Below are 17452 nucleotides of genomic sequence, written 5' to 3'. Positions count from 1 at the left end.
TGAACAATGGAAACAGGAGTGACCAGTCCCCTGTCCATCACCACACCAGGGGTGGTGCCCAGAGCTCCTCCAGTGTGACCCTGGCATTAGACATCTTGTTTCCCAAGGTGTAGGGACACTCTGGATATCTTTGAGTGGCCAGTGTCAGCAGGTGACTTCAGAGACCCCTCCTGATAGGTACATACCTGGGTAGGTAGCCAATCCCCGTCTCAGGGCTATTTAGGGTCTCTCCTGTGGGTGTGTCTTCAGATTCAGAATCCTCTGCATCCTCTGCTTCAGCTTCTGACTGTCGGATCAACTGCATACTGCTTCAGGACCTGCTGTAACTGCAACAAAGTATCCAGGAAGACTCCTGTGACCTGCAACTTCAGCTCCAGCCAGCAACCGCAACAGTTTCCAAGGTGTGCATGCTCTGAGGACTCCCTGTCTTCACCTTGCACCAGAAGAACCGAAGGAATCTCCCACGGAGTGAGGGAGTCACTTCCCTGCTCCTGCGGGCACCTTCTGTGATGATGACTGGTTCTCTGGGACTCCTTTCCTGACAAGGAGCATGCTCCCTTGAACACAGGTGTGGACCAACATGACCCAGACTGTCCTAAGGTCCAGATGTCCAAGTTTGGTGGAGTTAAGAGCTTGCCTTCTCGGTTTGCGACAGTACCCCTGTGCACTGCATCATCTCCATCTCTTTGGGCTTCTGTGCATTTCTTCCAAGAATCCTTCGTGTCCAGTGTAGCCCACATCCCCAGCACTCCATCCTGCAATGCACAACTTGTTGAGTTGTTCACCGGCGGCATGGGACCTTCTTTTGTTGTGCTGCACCAACCGCAATTTGCACCTTCTTTGTCCCCGTGTCCTGGGACTCCCATGGGTGCTGCTTGGTCATCTGTGGGCTCTCTCCAGTATTGGGAGCCTCCTCTGTCTCCTCAGTCCAAGTTGAGGCCCCCAGGTCCCTCCTGGGTGCAGGCAGCGCCATTTGACGAAAACCACGACCTTGCTTGAACCAAGGTTTGTTGGACGAATCCAGCGATGCAGATAGCCTGCACCCAACATCTTGATGTGGGACATCTCCTGCACCATGCAGGAACCTGCAGCTAACTTCTTTGGTGCTCTTCTGAAGACTTCTTCTAACCAGGGAATCCTCTTTTGCACCATCTTCTAGGTTGGCAGGGGCTCTAGTCTTTCCTGGAAGCTTCTGCGACTTCTGGACTTGGCTCCTCTCTTCACAGGTCTGCAGGTCCAGGAATAGACCATTTGTTGCTTGCAGTCTTGCTTGGTTCTTGTAATACCTATATTCCGACTTGTAGTGTGTCCTGAGGAAACTTGCAGTACTTTACTCCTACTTTCTTGGCTCTGGGGTGGAGTATTGTACTTACCTTTACTGTTTTCTTACACTCCCAGCACCTAGAACAACACAGTGACTGCCGTCAGTTGTTGGGACAGTTAACCTCTTTATTCTCCGTTACATCTGAAAGCCTTAAGGTGGTCTCCCCCTTCTAACTTTTTGTCTACCTCCTTTACTTTTCTGACCTTGTGTTTGCTGGTTTTAAGACTCTGTAAATTTTACCACTTCTAACCAGTGCTAAAGTGCTTATGCTCACTCCCTAAACTTGGAAATATTGGCTTATCCCCAACTGGCATATTTGATTTACTGATAAGTCCCTAGGAAAGTGCATTACATCTGCCTAGGGCCTGTAAATTAAATTATACTAGTGGGCCTGCAGCACTGACTATTCCATCCATTTAAGTAACCCCTTAACCATGAATCAGGCCTGCCATTGCAAAGCCTGTGTGTGCAGTTTTTCGACTGCCATGTTCACCTGGAAAAATAGCCATTTTTCCAGGCCCAACACTCCCCTTTTTAATACATATATGTCACCACTATGTTAGGCCCTGGACAACCCAGAGGACAGGTAGCAATGTATTTAGAAGGCAGGATATACCTTTAAGTTTTACATGTCCTGGCAGTGAAAATGCCCCAGAGTTGTTTTTCACTACACCAAGGCCTATCCCTCCCATAGGAAACATTGGGAATACCATATTACATCTTATAAGTGTAATTCACAATCTGGAAGAGATACACTTTTTGAGTCTGGTGTATCTCGAATTTAAAATCACAACTTATGGAGAAGTCAAACTTTAAAAATGCTACTTTTAGAAAGTTAGCATTTTCTGACTTTAGTCATGTGGTACCTACTGCCTTTCTCTGATCACTTGTCAGGGGTGGGTGACAGCTGGGCTTTGTGCATTCCTTCTAGACATTCACACACAATGGGAGCATAGGTGTGAATTGATGTGCCACCCGGGGAAGATGGGAGAGAGTTGCAGGGCACAGTGTCACGTACACCTGAATATGCTGTCTCCTGTACCTACACAAAGGGTGTTCAACCCCCTGTAGTGAGTCTGGAGTCAGGGCAGGAATGTCAGGACATCTGTGCACTTCAAAGGCCCGTCTTTGAAGTCTATCCCACTTCAAAGGCCCAATTGGCTAGACCTCTGACACCACCAACTAAGTAGACTTCTGGACATGTGACTATTCTGCCAGGAATGACTTGTTAGAAGTGGGGTCTTTGGTTGGCAGTCAGGTTACCCCCTGTCCAAGCAAGGACACTCACTCTAGTCAGGGTAAAAGAGAATCACCCTCAGCTAACCCCTGGTTACTCCATTGGTAGCTTGGCACGAGCAGTAGGCTTAACTTCAGAGTGCTCGGTGTAAAGTATTTGGACCAACACACACAGTAACTTAATGAAAACACTACAAAATGACACAACACAGGTTTAGAAAAATAGAGAATATTTATATAAACAAAACAAGACCAAAACAACAAAAATCCACAATACATAAGTCAAGTTATCAATTAAAAAGCAAAAAGAGTCTTCATGTAGTCTTAAAAATGTACCTTGGGTGCGTCAAAAATAACCCAGCACGGGTGAGTGTGCGTCAAAAAGGGCTTGTGATGCGTCGATTTTACTCACTCACGAGACCTTGCGTCGTTTCTCCTTTCGTCGGGGCGGGGCGCATCATTTCCTCTCTAAGCAGGAGAGTGATGCATCAATCTGGTCAGCACTCTCGGGTCCGGGCAGGCCTTGTGTAGTTTTTACAGGCCCAGCGGTGCTTGCGTTGGAAATCCAGCTGCACGATGATCCAAAATCCACACAGCGTGGGATGCGACCTCACCAGCCTCCATCAGCGATGCTGCGTGTCATTTCTCCAGCTCCACGCATTGATTCTTCTGTCGCGTTACAGGCGAGCGTTGATTTTCAACCACAAAGCCTGCAGCACTTCTATTTCCCAGCCGCAGATCGGAGTTGCGTTGATCTTTTCCCCACACGGCATTCTGTGAGTGGATTTCTTCCTTTTTGGCTGCCAGCTTCGCTTCTCAGGGCCCCAGGAACTGGATGGGCACCACTTGGCAGAGTAGGGGTCTCTCCAGAGGCTCCAGGTGCTGGCAGAGAGACATCTTTGCTGTCCCTGAGACTTCAAACAACAGGAGGCAAGCTCTAAATCAAGCCCTTGGAGATCTTCACAAGAAGGAAGGCAATACAAAGTCCAGTCTTTGTCCTCTAGCACAGGCAGAAGCAGCAACTGCAGGATAGCTCCACAAAGCAGTCACAGGCAGGGCAGCTCTTCTTCCTTAGCTCTTCAGATCTTCTCCAGGCAGAGGTTTCTCTTGGTTTCCAGAAGTATTCTAAAGTCTGTGGTTTTGGGTGCCCTTCTTATACCCATTTTCTCCTTTGAATTAGGCCTACTTTAAAGCAAAGTCTCTCTTGATTGTGAAATCCTGCCTTACCCAGGCCAGGCCCCAGACACTCACCAGGGGGTTGGAGACTGCCTTGCGTGAGGGCAGGCACAGCCCTTTCAGGTATGAGTGACCACTCCTCCCTCCACTCTATCCCACATGGCTTATCAGGATATGCAGGATACACCCCAGCTCTCTTTGTGTCACTCTCTAGAGGAGATTCACAAACAGCCCAACTGTCAGTCTGACCCAGACAGGGAATCCGCAAACAGGCAGAGCCACAGAATGGTTAAAGCAAGAAAGTGCCTACTTTTTAAGAGTGGCATTTTCAAACTAACAATCTAAAAACCAACTTCACCTAAAGATATATTTTTCAATTGTGAGTTCAGAGACCCCCAAACTCCATATTTCTCTCTGCTCTCAAAGGAACACTACACTTGAAGAATCTTGAACGGCAGCCCCCATGTTAACCTATGAGAGAGATAGGCCTTGCAACAGTGAAAAACGAATTTGGAAGTATTTCCCTGTTAAGACATGTAAAAACATATCGCTACATGTCCTACCTTTAACGTACACAGCACCCTGCCCATGTGGCTACACAGGACCCACGGTGCCTGAGATGTACAAAAAGGGAAGGTTTGGGCTTGGCAACTGGGTACACCTGGCAAGTCAGTGTTTACAGGGCTACCCATGAAGGTGGCACAATCAGTGCTACAGGCCCACTAGTAGCATTTGGTTTACAGGCCCTATGCATATCTAGTGCACTTTACTAGGGACTTACTAATATGCCAATTATGGAAAATCAAATTACGCATTCAGTTTATACAGGGAGCACTTGCACTTTAGCACTGGTCAGCAGTGGTAAAGTGCCAGAGTAACAACCACAGCAAAAACAGAGTCCAGCACATACCAACAACCTGAGAAGCAGAGACAACATGTTAGGGGAGACCACGCCAAGGATGACATGTCTAATGTGATTTTACTATCTAAATGTACAAAAAGTCAAATCAACAGACCCCTCTTTTCTCTGAGGCCATCTACGTCTTCAATCTAGAGCGGCTGATTAGTCTTCCAAGTCATACAGTTGGTCATACCCTAACTTTTCACTTATTCCCGACTAATACACCTATACCTCACATCAACCTGTGTCAGAGAGCAGATTCCATTCCTTATGAATTTAAAATCACCTATGACACTATCCAAATTAACTTCTTCTCCAAACCATCTTGACCTGGATTAAATTCCCAGCAACATAAACACTAACCTGATAGATTTCTTATTCTTCCCAACATTCATTATATCCACCGATTTGAACATTTTCTGTGCATGGACTTCAGAAGCCCTACACAAAATATCCGTCTTACTGGCGAGGAAGACACTTGTTTCTTTTCCTAGAACACTGTGGTTTAATGGTGACAAAACTAATTGTAAACATTCAGAACAATTTTGGTGTTGAGACTACAGTAATGTAGCAAAAGGTATATGAAAAAAGGTACTCACAGAATATTAAATGCTAGCTTGGAAAGCTTGTGTGAAATTTTTTAATCAATTTCATCACCTCGTCACATGAACCACTTAAATAAATCTTTTCAGTAGTCAACTTGCATGAAAATACTTCTTTTTGTGTAGACACTGGGGTACTCATGTCCCACCCTCAATGTATGTGCTCTAACCTCTAATCCTTGATTGGCATAACTAACTTTCCATAGTATTTGGTGAAGAAACTACACTCATGGTATGGGATGTTAAATGTCATCTGTGGACTGGAGCATTTATGGTGCCATTCACTAATGTTATGCGAAAAACATGGCTTCAGACCTACCATTGTAGAGTGAAAACTGCACTTTAAACCTGCAGTCCAATATAAATCAAAATACCTCTTTTGACAGAAGAAAAACCTTTAAAGTGGGACGAGTACAAATGTTATGTTTCCATGCCCCTGCAGTGACAAGCTCCTAAAAGCTTCTAAAGTCCAATTTGTAATAGCCAAACGATAGCAGATGTTCCTTCCAGTGCTTTCTCTTATTGAGATGCAAAAACGACTCCAAGAACTAGACAGTAGCTTATGCCTGGTCAAAAGATATGCTGGGTGTGGTGTATGTGATTTCTTTCAGTTCAGCAAGTGCAGCTAGGGAGGTTCCAGGGACTTCATCAACTTGAAGGGAGGATAGGTGATGCTTGCTTATTCATGGTTTAGTACTAGTAAAGACCTGGGAGGGGGGGTTATTTAATCCCAAGATTCATGGAAGTCAACCTGGCTTGGTCAGAGTCGGATGAGGAGCTGGTCCAGAACCCCAGTTTGGTGTTGCTTAGAAGGGAGCAAAGCTCATTTCCTTGAACACACACGTGACTGGCACACAAGCTCCCTCTAAGTTCAGAAGGCCTATGACATCTTGGTTTCCCAGTAGAATTATGCATTCTGGGCCAGTGTTATAGCAGATTCCATTCCTTAGAAATTTAAAATCATACATCAAACATGAAATGCTACAAACATGGGTAGAATTGTCCCTGGGAACTTTTTCCTCATTGATTAGGAGATGCTCAGGATTCATCTGAACCCATTGTCTACAGACCTGTGCAGAGTTGGACCTTACCACCAACTCTTCAGAACACTTTTTGACCTGTGGAAGAAGAGCAGTGCTGAACCTTCTGTTTGAGTCAGGTGTGAAGACTCAACAATTTAGAGCTGCCCCTACTTGTTTCCAAGACTAATAGGTGGACTCCAACGATCATTTGGATGACCTCCAATGTGGCTACATAGGCAAAATAAGCGTTATGAAGCCTTTATCCAGAAGTGCCCAGCTGGTCATTAGCTAGTCAGCTGGAAGTGGACTGGGCCATGCTGGTGATCTCTGCTAGAGTGAATCCTGGCCCTTAGGTTCTCTCTTTGATCCAAGCTGTCTTACAAGTGACCAAGAGGAACTGCTCCAGAAAGTGTGAAAAGTTGGAATTGTTTACCTTCCAACACCTCCAGAGCATCAGTGGAACTTTATAGCAGAGGTGAGGTGTCTAACTTTGATGCATCTTTGTCTGACACAACTTCCATCCTTGCCCTGCTGAAGATTGTAAGCTCCAAAAAAGCAATTAAGTCCAAAGGTAGAAATTTAGACTGGGCAAAGGAGCAAAAGATATGTTACACAAGAGGATTTCGGCAGCTGCAAAATTAGAATTTTACCACTTGGAGTGTTTTTAACAAAACCCTTCAGTCGGTCCTCATCCAAAGGATGTCCAACTGGGAGAGGCCTTTAAAGGATGCAGCCTGCAGCCTTCCCATTGGAAGAATTTGACTTACACATACATTATGTATTGGCTGCTATAAATAGAAGCTAATTGAGTTATTGAGGAATAATATGCATATTTTGATGTTTAGCACACCAAAATCAGCAGGGTATGGTGATCACCATAAATGTTTCCTCTGTTAAACTTTAGGAGGTTTGACCTGTCAAATGTAATGAAGGCTGAGGTATTTACTGAACTGGGTATTTGCTGGGTGTGTTATTTATCACTAAACACCAACTATTGAGCAAACAGGGACTTAGGCAGGGGTCAGAAGATAACTACTCACTCGTAATCCGGGCCTAAGGCAAAATCTTTGACCATTGTTGGAGAATCTGACCTTCACTTTGTTTGGCGTGAAATCACACATGTTATTCCACCTTCTTGTCATTTTTTTCTTCCAAAACATTAAAAATGTATATCTACAGCTCTCCTTGTTGGATTTTTATTAATTTTGATTTCATATAAAATTTGAATTTTACCACTTGGAGTGTTTTTAACGAAACCCTTCAGTCAGTCCTCATCCAAAGAATGTCCAACTGGGAGAGGCCTTTTAAGGATGCAGCCTGCAGCCTTCCCATTGGAAGAATTTGACTTCCACATACATTATGTATTGGCTGCTATAAATAGAATCTAATTGAGTTATTGAGGAATAATATGCATATTTTGAAGTTTAGCACACCAAAATCAGCAGGGTATGGTGATCACCAGAAAAGTTTCCTCTGTTAAACTTTAGGAGGTTTGACCTGTCAAATGTAAGGAAGGCTGAGGTATTTACTGACCTGGGTATTTGCTGGGTGTGTTATTTACCACTAAACACCAACTATTGAGCAAACAAGGACTTAGGCAGGGGTCAGAAGATAACTACTCACTCGTAATCCGGGCCTAAGGCAAAATCTTTGACCAGGTCAACATTGTTGGAGAATCTGACCTTCACTTTGTTTGGCCTGAAATCACACATGTAATCCCACCTTCTTGTCATTTCTTTCTTCCAAAACATTAAAAATGCATATTTACAGTACTACTTGTTGGATTTTTATTAATTTTGATTTCATGTAACATATTATATCTTTTTCTATTTTAAAACGTGGTGGTGTTTGTTTTTGTGTTTTTACTTTTTGGTTGTTTTGGTACTACCTGCTAAACGCTTTACAGTCTATTCATGTGTGCTCTGTAACATGGCTGCAAGGGTTTGAGTCCAGGTTTAATTCTTGACTTTGCATGTTGGGCCTAATGTTACTTTGCTTTTATTACTTGGAAAGGGCTCACATGTTTCCTGAGTAAAAACCAGTTTTCCAACACCCTGTCTTTAAATCTGGCTAGCATTATCTACTTCTCCCTTTCGTGTGGTGACTCAAAACTAGATGTGGATGTAACTGGCATCATTTGCTGAAGAGAAATTATGCAAAATTACAGCAAAGATTAACCAGAATTACATACAAGTGTAATCAAACATATATAGTGCTATTTTCTTACTGCAAAATGTATCCTCCCTTCCAAAATGAACCGGAGATGCATTTTGTGCTAAGAAAATTGCGCTAAATGCAACAATACATGAATAGCAGCAACTCACTAAGTTTATTGTTCCTGTGCTTCAAGTGAAGGTTGTTTGTGCCACATTACTCATAATTATTCACACTGGCATAATTGCATATTTTTAGGTTATTTTTTGTCAAACAAGTATCAAGAAATTACTGAAATTGCTCTGATAACTCTGGCATAACTACAATTTCACCCAGGGCTACTCCAAACCATTGTTTCTGAGATTCTCAGCATTTTCTCATAGAGGATACTCCATTTCAGGGTAGTTGGGTGACTGCTCCAAGTATAACAGCTTTAAGCCTGTGCTACAGTTCAAGAGCCAATGGATTATCACTAATTGTAATCCTTGACTTCTTATTTACAGTTCTAGTGAGTTGCAGATTCAATGCATTACTACTCCAAACATCAAACAATTCTGTAGAGTTTCTAAAATTACCTTTCCATATGGCAATCAAATCTTCTACAGATCTGAGCCATAAAATAACATCTTAAGAGTACATAGATGGGACTTGCAATCAAACCATCTGCTCCTCCCACCAGCCTATTCAAAGATTGTATAGCGGGGTGAAGCAGGTGCTCTCATCAAAGTAAATAAATTGTGCAGCACATTTCCATAGTGCATGTAGCTTGAATCTATTCTGTCTCCACAGTGTGTGCAGACCACAACTGATGTCAAGGTACTGTTTCATTGCGCACAAGCATGATGGTAACCAGAGACTCCAGCCACACATCATGACAGTGCTCCAATGTTAGAAATTGGACTCATAAACTGGAATGGGCTGTATTTATCATCTTATCAAACACAATACAGGCCAAACACATAGGCCCTCATTATTACTTTGGCGGTAACTGGGGCCAACCGCCACGGTGACGGCCGCCAACATACCGTCGCCGTGGCTATCAGCCGCCTGCCTGCATGATGACCGTCGACGGAATTCTGCCAGAAAGCTGGCGTAATACCGTTGACGGTCATGGCGGCAGACGACGGTAAGGTGGTGCTGCTGCCAGCAGCAGCACCACGCCAGCAAAACACCGCTGACCGTATCATGAGCAATTATATGGCCTGGCAGTGTTCTGCTGGCGGACGCTGCTGCTGGCAGCAGCACTGCATCCCGTCTCCTGCCGGAGGACCCCGAGCAAGCAGGTAAGTCAGGTTCTCTGGCAGGAGAGGGGGGTGGGGGTGGTGTGTGCATGTGTGGGGCTGTTGTGTGTGTGTGGGTGTGTGTGTCTGTTTTTGTATGCGTGCATGGGGTGAGTCGCATTGAATGCATGCGTGAATGACTGAATGTGAGTGTACTTGTATGTTGTGTGTTGTGAATGCGTGTGTGCGACAATGTATGTTGGTGTGCTGCAGTGTGTGTATGTGTGCATGCCTCGGTGGATGTGGGTATGCGTGTGTGTATGATTGTGTATGTGTGTGGGTGTGGAAATGTGCAGGGGGAAGGAGAGGGAGGGGGAGCGTAAGGGAGGGCTCTGGGGAAGGGGAGGGGGGTGAGGGAATTCCCTGGCACTGACAGTGCCAACTTCCATGGTTTTCGTGGTGGTATGCTTGCCACGAAAACCATGGCAGTAGGCGGGGTCATAATCCCGAGGGTGGGATTGTGACGGCCGCCGGGCTGGAGACCAGAGTGGTACATTGCTGGTTTGTCTTGAGCCAAACCGCCAATGTCATAATTTGGGAAAAGGTACTGCCAGCCTATTGGCAGTACCTTTCCCCAAACTACTGCCGACTGCCGGGGTTGTAATGAGGGCCATAGTTCTTTGAGAATCTCTGATCAGCTACTGGTAGATATGGTATAAGCAGCAGTCAATTCTTTGAGAAGTGTGGTTTCAGTTTAAGCACCATTGATTATTTTAAAGTAATGAATGAACATAACACTGTAAAATTTCCAAACCAATTTCAAAGAAAAGCGGAAAAATGTATAGCATAAAAAGACTCCAAGAATTCAATCAAGGGAAACTGAGACATGATTGTTTAAGATTAGAAGGCAAAACACAGTAAGAAAAAGCAAAGTACTATTCAAAGCAATAGTACAGCTCATTCTTGATCGGGACCTAGGCGCAATCCAGGATGACCACAGCAGTCAGAGGTTAGATTCACTAACCAGTTGATAGAAAATAGTTGAGAGCACGCTGCCTCACAGTCCAGCACGCAATCAGCCTCATTGCATCATGCTAAGTGTAGTACAAATTTGTTCTACCTTCATTAAGTGGTCTGTAGTTTTTCACCTTCGTGGGTGCAGCTATTGCTGTATATCTCCAGACAGGTGTTTCTGGGTTTAACCCTTCATTAGCAGAGAGAAGGTTTCAGTACCTCTCACTGGCATACAGGTTCTGTAACCAGAGCTTGTCAGTTCACCGGCTCAAGAGAGCCTTTTTAAATAAGAAACATTTAGGCGCACCCTGCCTCACACTCAAGATTGCAGTCAGCCCCATTGCATCATAGTAAATGTAGTACAAATTTGTTCTTCTTTAAGTAGTCTGTAGTTTTCTACTTTGGTAGGTGCAGCTAGTGCTGCATATCTCTGGACACGTGTTTTGGGGTTTAGCCCTTCATCAGCAAAGAACAGTAGGTTTATCTATGGGGTTGCTGGGAATGCTCCCAAAAGTCCTCTCATGTTTCAGTAACACTCAATGGCAAGCAGGTGCTACAACCAGAGCTTGGCAGCTCACTGGCTCAAGGGAGCCTTTTTAAACAGGAAAAAATTAGGAGCCCTCTGCCTCATGCTCCAGCATGCAGTGAGCCCCAATGCATCATGGTAAATGTAGTACAAGTTTGTTCTTACTTCATCAAATAGGTTGTCGTTTTAGTCACCTTAGTGGGTGCAGCTAGTGCTGTATATCACTGGCCAGTTGTATCTGGGCTTAGATCTTCATCAGCAGAGAGTAGCAGGTTTATCTCTGTGGTTGCTGGAAATGCTGCCAAACGCCCTCTCAGGTTTCAGTACCTCTCACTGGCATGCAGGTTCTGTAACCAGAGCTTGTCAGTTCACTGGCTCAAGAGAGCCTTTTTAAATAGGAAACAGTTAGGCGCACCCTGCCTCACACTCAAGATTGCAGTCAGCCCCATTGCATCATAGTAAATGTAGTACAAATTTGTTCTTCTTTAAGTAGTCTGTAGTTTTCTACTTTGGTAGGTGCAGCTAGTGCTGCATTTCTCTGGACACGTGTTTTTGGGTTTAGCCCTTCATCAGCAAAGAACAGTAGGTTTATCTCTGGGGTTGCTGGGAATGCTCCCAAAAGTCCTCTCAGATTTAAGTACCTCTCACTGGCATGCAGGTGCTGCAACCAGAGCTCGTCAGCTCACTGGCTCAGGGGATCCTTTTTAAACAGGAAACAATTAGGTGCCCTCTGCCTCACGCTCCAGCATGCAGTCAGCCCAATTGCATCATGGTAAATGTAGTACAAGTTTGTTCTTATTTCATAAGTAGTCTGTTGTTTTTCACTTAGTGGGTGCAGCTAGTGCTGTATCTGGAGACGTGCTTCTGGGGTTACTCCTTTATTAGCAGAGAACAGCAGGTTTATCTCTGGGTAACGCAGTAAAACAGTGAAATCACCACAGTAAAGATTCCCAGATTGGATGAATAGAGCAAAATGTAATAAATAAAACAGGACTAAAATGACGTAAATCCAGTTGGTAGAATTTGAGTTATGACTTTTTTTAAGATTCAACAGTAAAATAGTGCTTAGAAGCAAGAAGCACTGATTTGGGATATCTGGTCGTGCTGGACCAGGAAAAATCAAAAGTTGAGGCTGACCATGATGGAGAGCGGACTGGCTACAGGGACCCAGTTGGGCACGCTGAACCAAAGTAATTTAACTCCTGGTTGTGAAGCTTTGCATCAGTTCAAAACCATGCTGTAGAACTGATGCATCAATATTCTCCATGCAACAGCAGTGCTGCGTTGTTTCCAAGATACAAAGGGTTGCGGGTGTGAGTTGCTGCTGCGTCAATGTCGAGGATCCAGGTGCCCAGGCTTGTGATGCATAGACCGGTGTTGAGGATGCTTTTTGCAGTTGAGGCGATGCGCCAGTTCCGATGAGCGCAGGGGCTGTGATACGGAGGTTTGGCAGCATTGCTGAGGCTGCCGTCGACAGGGATGTAAGGACCTTGCACCAGGAAAAGCAATGCAGTGGAAGTTCTGATGGTAATGCGCCAGTTCAGTTCCACACAACAGCAACAGGTTTGTTGATTCTACTCCTGTAGCAGAGAATGTGTCGGTTCAGCTGGAGAAAACACCTTAGGCCAACTTCAATGATCCAGAACTGGAGTGGCACCACTTGGCATGGTGGACTTGCAGATGGCAGAATATGCTAACCAATGCTAAAGTGCATATGCTCTCTGTGTAAATTGTATTGTTGATTGGTTTATCCATGATTGGCATATTTGATTTAATAGTAAGGGCCAGATGTAGCAAGCCTTTTGCGCCTCGCAAACAGCGAAAAACGCAGTTTGCGAGGCGCAAAAGGCTGAACGCGATGCAGAATCACATTTTGCGAGTCGGTACCGACTCGCATAATGTGATTCCGACTCGCAAATAGGAAGGGGTGTTACCTTCCTATTTGCGACCGCATCGTGATGTAGAGTTGCTTTGTGACCGCGAAAGCGGTCGCAAACCAACTCGCAGTTACCATCCACTTGAAGTGGATGGTAACTCATTCGCAATTCCATGGGACCCCTTCCCCTTTGTGAATGCCCACAAAAATATTTTTTCAGAGCAGGCAGTGGTCCTATGGACCACTGCCTACTCTGAAAAAAACGAAACCAAATGGTTTCGGAATTTTTTCTTTTTGCAGCTCGTTTTCCTTCAAGGAAAACGGGCTGCAAAGAGAAAAAAAAACTGCTTTATTAAAAAAGCAGTCACGGACATGGTGGTCTGCTGTCTCCAGCAGGCCACCATCCCCTTGAGTGCCGAGACTCGCTATGGGGTCGCAAACTGCAACCCACCTCATGAATATTCATGAGGTGGGTCTTTGCAACCCCATAGCGAGTCGCAGAAGGTGTCTGAGACACCTTTCTGCATCTCGGATTGCGAGTTGCAATTTGCGAGTCGCTATGACTCGCAAATTGCAAGTCGCAATCGGATACCTACCTACATCTGGCCCTAAGTCTCTAGTAAAGTGCACTAGAGGTGCCAAGGCCTGTAAATCAAATGCTACTAGTGGGCCTGCAGCACTGGTTGTGCCACCCACATAGGTAGCCCTGTAATCATGTCTTAGACCTGCCACTGCAGTGTCTGTGTGTCGAGTTTTAAACTGTAAATTCGACTTGGCAAGTGTACTCACTTGCTAGGCCTAAACCTTCCCTTTTATTACATATAAGGCACCCCTAAGGTAGGCCCTAGGTAGCCCCAAGGGCAGGGTGCAGTGTATGGTTTAGGTAGGACATATAGTAATGTGTTTTATATGTCCTGACAGTGAAATATTGCTAAATTCTTTTTTCACTGTTACAAGGCCTTTCCCTCTCATAGGTTAACATCTGATTAAAGTGCAGATTACCTTTGGGAGCGGATGGACATGTGGAGTTTCACTTCTGGAACCAGGGAGAAGAGCTGAAGAGCTGAGGAGAAGTGCTGCTCCTGCCTGTGAATGTACTTTGTTGGGCTATCCTGCAGTTGCTGACAAAGACTGGACTTTGTGGTATATTCCTGCTTGAGAAGAATCTCCAAGAGCTGGGCCCCTGAAAGGAGAAGCTGGTGGAAAATCAAGACAATCCAAGATCCAAGGTAACCGACTTCGGACGACTCTGGACTGATGCCTCTGCTGAATCCCATGACGCCGCCTGCAACCAGAGCCATGGTCCATACTGGAGTACAACAACCCCGAAGGCCCGACACCACTGCAGTCTTGCTGAAGTCCGTGACTCTGTGGAAGTGCCCGCACCACATCTTGACTGCTTGATATCAAATTTGTTGCATGGATTCAACACTTCACACCGACCCTGTCTTACTTCCACCGCTGTGTATCAAGGACCCAACTCCTTCATGGCACCTCCGCTCCTTTGCTCCGCAGCACCGGAACCAACGCCACCTCGGATCCAGTGATGCCGTGATCCCTGACTCTGTTTACCGGTTTGTTTCCTCATTTTCATAAGGTACTGTACCTGGGGGTCTGTGTGACTCTGTGACCGACGCCATTGCCGTCAAATTATTGGGAACAACTCCGCTACGATGCCGTGATATCACCAATGAGTAGCATCTTTTAAAAATTCATAACTTTGTTTGTGTATGTTGGGTTTTTGTCATTTTGGTCTTGTTTTGCTCAGATAAATATTGGCTATTTTTCTAACCTGGTATTGAATCATTTTGTAGCATTTTCACTGTATTACTGTGTGTGGTGGTACAAATACTTTACACATTGTCTCTGGGTTAGGACTTTTTGCTCGTTCCAAGCTACCAAGGGGATGAGCGGTGGTTAACTGGATGTGCTTCTCCTTTGCCATGACTAGAGTCAGGGTCCTTGCTTGGGCAGGGGGCAACCTGACTGTCAACCATAGACCCCATTTGTAACAAATCCCTTAACCCACAGAAAAAAAGCATGCTTCTGAAAATGGGTGACTAGAACATCCACAATTCTGTTAGTAAATGTAGCTGTGTGTCCAGGTGAGTAACAAATATATAAGTCCTGCAGTCCCCAGGACAAATTTAACTTCCACATGCCAGCAGTATAATTTCCTGCACCATATATATATTGGAAACGTTAAATATGCCAATTAGATTTCAGACAATTCTGTCATGTTTTAGGGGTCATAGCACATCACTGGAGCTTGGACAGAAGTGCCTTCATGTGCAGAGTTGCAAACCAGCAGGATCAGTCCACAAAAAGTAGGGGTGACCATGTAAAAAGAGGTACTCTGTCACACAGGGCCTATCCATGGTGTGTTCTTCATGTATCTCAAGAGTGAACTAGCAAAAACTAAGTTGAATCTTCTATTTCAGAGGCAGGAGGAGAAAGAATAAAAGCAGACATAGAAAAACAATTGTTTAAGGAAATTGAAAGGTTTATTGGGCAAACACTAGAGTTTCTTGAACACAGGCAATGTCATTGGTTAGTTGCGGATGTTAGCAGAAGCCCTAGGATTGAATATAGATATAGCAGCTCACTTAAGGACAAGTTAGTACATAGTGACATAAAGAATTTGAATGATGAGAATACTCCTAGCATTGAGGGCTCCTATAAGTGCAATGCATGCCAAGAATAAGAATAAAAACAGAGCTCAAATATAAAACACTTCAAGGTTCCCATATATTACTAAACATATCTGAATTTGATTTTTTTGTCATGTAGCTCAAACTTTGTTGTCTATATCCTCACCTATCAATACAATAAGAAATACATTAGGAGCGTTATCCATCTGGTAAAAAAGAGTTCTACAACATGCAAGAGTCATCATACAGAAGGATAAAACATATCCCATAGCAAGATATTTCCACAAAACACAAGAGCAATAGCAATCTGATCATATTTTTTGCAATAGGTAGCGTTAGCCATGACAGAAGAAAAGAATACAGAAAATTGATCCTAAGAAGACTGGATTCCAGCTACATTGCAGACTTACAAATGGGAAGTAAATTTAGGTTTAAATATTGTGGAAGAATTAAATTAACTAATTTGTATATTTAGGATGAGTGTCCTAAAATGTGTCTGTGTTTTTAATGGGTGATTGTATTTTATATTCACAGGTAGAGAACAATTGCCCATAATCAATGACTGAAGTTGAGTACTGAAAAGAATGTGGTTATTAGGTGATCAGGATGAGAGGCTTCAACAAGTAATAAGTCCATAATTGTCTCCTTTCTGGGAACCAAGTACCCAATTGTAGCACTTGACTCTCTGGGTAGTGTAGCAAAGTGCCATTCACCAGTATGCAATAACAATAGTCAATAAATTATTGTATAGTCAGTGCTTTTTCTTTGAAATAGGAAAAGTACATTTCTTACAGACACACTAATAAATCAGGTAGGTAGAAATACCTTTGGTGACATTATAAAATCATATTTGATCCCTCATGACGCATGAGCCCAGTGAGAATTTGGGTTGCTGGTTGAGGGTGTGGGAGCCCTTCACAACCAACAGCCAACATCAATAACCCTAGTCAGGGTGACCATAAAAAGTCACTAAATTAACCTGTGCTTAATCCGCTGGTAGCTTGGCACAAAAGCATTCAGGCATAACTTAGTGACAATGTAGAAAGTATTTATTCAGCACTTGAATGGTAATAAAGTGAAAACACAGAATAAGAAAAAGCCAACACTACTTTAGAAAACGTGTACATTTTAATTCATTATTTTACAACAAAATGACATAAATCTAATCAGTACAACAAGAATTGCAATTTTGTAAAGTGTAAAGTGAAAGACAGAGTGTAAAAGATCAAAGAACCAACTGCGGACATCTAGTCACGCAAGACCAGAGCAAAGTCGAAAGTTATGGCAGACCATGATTCGGATCCACAATTTGGTTTTCTGCTGGTCTCCATTTACCCTCAGACTTAGAAGAACTTTTGTGAAGAAATGTCTGAGGAGATAAAGTTCAGATGGGCAAGGCTGCCAGCTGTGTCCGAGGAAGAGGAGTTGTTGAGGACCCATAGGACTAAGTTGTAGTGAACATTTCTAAATTTGGAGTTACAGCCAGATTTGGAGTTTGGCTGACACGTTACTCCGTCAGAAATGTGACAAATATCCTGTACGCCATATTATGATTTCCATACGATATAATAGGACAGTAATACGACAGATGGGATATCCGTCACATTTGCAATGAAGTAACTGCATCTGCCAAACTCTAAATCAGGCCTTTAGTCTCTTATTTAGAAGTTGAAAATCTTCAGTAGGACAAATCTGCAAGCTGTAGCCAACGAGAACTCCATGTGGACAATTTTCCTTATGGACTGGAGCC

Source organism: Pleurodeles waltl, chromosome 3_1 (genome assembly GCF_031143425.1).
Source record: "Pleurodeles waltl isolate 20211129_DDA chromosome 3_1, aPleWal1.hap1.20221129, whole genome shotgun sequence".
Classification (NCBI taxonomy): Eukaryota; Metazoa; Chordata; class Amphibia; order Caudata; family Salamandridae; genus Pleurodeles; species Pleurodeles waltl.
The sequence above is the reverse complement of the archived record's forward strand: the minus strand, read 5'-3'. Positions refer to the sequence as shown.